We start from the raw sequence: 2,852 nt of genomic DNA on the forward strand, positions 1-2,852 counted from the left end.
AAGGGTGAAGGAATATGGTTGATTTGAAATGGGTAGTGCTGCGACACTAAATCAAGTGTTGCTTGGAAAGCAACCTAAGTTAATTAGGTATGTTTTCTTTTTAGTTTTTTAGTTTTTATTTCACATAGTTTTTGTTTTTGGTTGAGTCACAGGTTAATGGGAAGTCTGAGTACCATAAACGTAAGCTAAGAAGTATGGCAAAGACTGAGTGTGGATTTCCATGGATCTTCTTTATGTGTAAAGATTCTACTAGCTAGGCCTAGAGGCCTCAGGGAGTATTTTTATCTCTTACTTTAAATTCACTTTGGGGATAAAACAGATTTTTAAGTGTGGGGTGGGAAATTCTTAAATTTTAGCTCAATTTTAAAAAAAATTATGTGAGATATTCTTGTTGGTGCTATTTTTTATTGTATGATGCAAGCGGATTTGTTGGTAAAAGCATGTTGAATGAGTGAATTGCTACTTTTAAGACTCTTAGGCTCATGTTTGTGACTCTTATACCTTTTGGCTTAAATTGAATTCATGGTATTGTTTGGTTGAGAGTCTATGATGATCCTATTGAGTTAAAAATGTGCCAAGTGCGTGTGAGGTATTTGTATATTCCTTGTTGTATGTGATATATAGAACTTTCCCGATGTGTGTGTGAAGCGAAATAAAGAATGTGGGTTTAGGAGATGATATAGGCATTTATTTGATAGCCTTATTTTTATACCGTCTTATTGTCCTACCCTTTTTCTTTATCTTGGTCAACCCCCATTGAGCCTTTAGCCTTTTCTTTGGTAGCATCATATGTAGCCTAATACCTTCTTTGATAGACCATAATTTGATCCAAAGATCTCCTAAGTCCTTTAATGAAAAATTGAATTAGTAAGGAGTTTAAGAAATTGAAGAAGATAAAGGTGAAATTGATGCCCAAGGTAATAGTTATTGGTGTTTATATGTGATGTGTGGTGGATAGATGTGATGTAATTTATGCTAAAAATATTTCCATGGTTGTGAAAAGAGAAAAAAAATAATTCATGTGGTAGTAAACTATGCGTCCACCAAGTGTGTGTGAAAATGACTAAAAGAGATAGGATAAAATAAAAGAATGGGGTATACAAAAAAATGGTGTAAATTGGTTATGGGAGATTGGTTCTAAATGTATAATGTAGCGTATTAAAGCACTTAGAGAGGTTAGTCACTATTCCCAAATAATTCCTACCTATCCCTTAGCCTACATTACAACCCGACAAAGTCCTAATTGATCCTAAACTTTACATTCGACTATTAATGGAGCACTACACAAAGGGCAAACCTATGGTTCATTGTGTGTAATTTTGAGTTGCGTAATTTTGAATTGCGTAATTTTGAGTGATTATGGGTAGCTCTGTTATTGTGATGTCACATGTTTGATGAATATGGGTGATTCTTGTGATGTCTTTAATTCGGTAATTAGCATGATTTTTCCATTTATGGAGTCTATTCTCAAGGCTAGGATGTTTTGAAGTAGGATTCGTACGCTCTCAATTGTGTATTACATGCTTAGTATTGTAAACTTGCATTCCATGTAGTCATTGTAGTGCTAGCTTGAATTTTTGTATGTAGTAGAAGTGTGGAGTCTTTCCATATCATGATGCTTTTGGTAAGATTTGTTCGAGGACGAACAAGGCTTTAAGTGTAGGGTGGTGATGTTGGGTGAATTTATGCATTCTAGCGTTACTATTCTAGCCTTTTTAGCCTTGTTTTGAGAGAAATTCATGTGGTTTACGTGTTCATATTGATATAAATAAGAATTCAAGTTTCCAAGTATGTGATTACAATGTTCAAAGTATTTTTCAAACCAGTTTGTACTTAATTGAGTCATTTAGAGTTCAACTCGGAAAACTAGTTTTACTAGCTTGAGATAGGTTTGTTTCTAGTTGATTTCGTTGGATTCTAATGTGTTTAGTTTGTTCCAAATTATTTAAATGTGTAATTGAGAGTGGAATACTTATTTGAAATGGACAAAGTTCATTTTGATTAAGTCTAGAGTCAGAATAAAAAGTGAAGATCATTGCAAATTTGCCTTATCTTAGCTTTTATTTTGATTCGTCGTTGAGAATATTTTATTGTTTCAATCTTTAATTTATGGTGTGTGATATTGTATGAGTCATTGTGATCTGAATATGGTGATATATTGATAATTTAAATACCGAAAATGCATTAACAATACACTATAAAAGGCATGGACAAAAGATAGGACGTTCAACACTTAACCAAAATTTTAGAAGCAAATTCCAGTGCGTCGATATTTACATTGCTACCAGTCCAGCGATGTGTTCAGCAATGCGTTGCATTGATCCAATTAACCACGGCCAAAAATAGTGAAAAAGAGAAAGGCGGTTGGACAATATTAAATGTGGACAGAATTGTGGAAATCTTTTTGTGGGTCCCGTGTAGCTTCTTAACCCACAATAAATAGGATATATATATATATATATATATAGACATACATTAGCTAAATGGTCAATGCTTCCACAAGTATAGCATTCTAATTTGTTTTTATAATTTCTATCATTTCTATATTTCCTAACATGTCTATCTCTATTTAACAATGGTTTTTTAGCTTTTGATTTTCTTAAGAAGTATTGTTTACGACTATATGGTTTTTGATTATGTTTCTTCTTATATTTTCTGTATTGTTTCTGATCGTAATTCTGGTTTGTATAGATAACAGATTTACAGAAATTCATTTCATTTCTTTTTAATTGTTTTTGTATTTGTATGTTTGTACATTTTTCTGTTAATATATCCATTATATGTTGTGTTCTATGTCCTATTGTCCATTTTAAATTTGGGTTGGCTACTACCCCATCTCTTTTATACCATCT

The sequence above is a fragment of the Capsicum annuum genome, chromosome 12 (assembly GCF_002878395.1).
Source record: "Capsicum annuum cultivar UCD-10X-F1 chromosome 12, UCD10Xv1.1, whole genome shotgun sequence".
Lineage (NCBI taxonomy): Eukaryota > Viridiplantae > Streptophyta > Magnoliopsida > Solanales > Solanaceae > Capsicum > Capsicum annuum.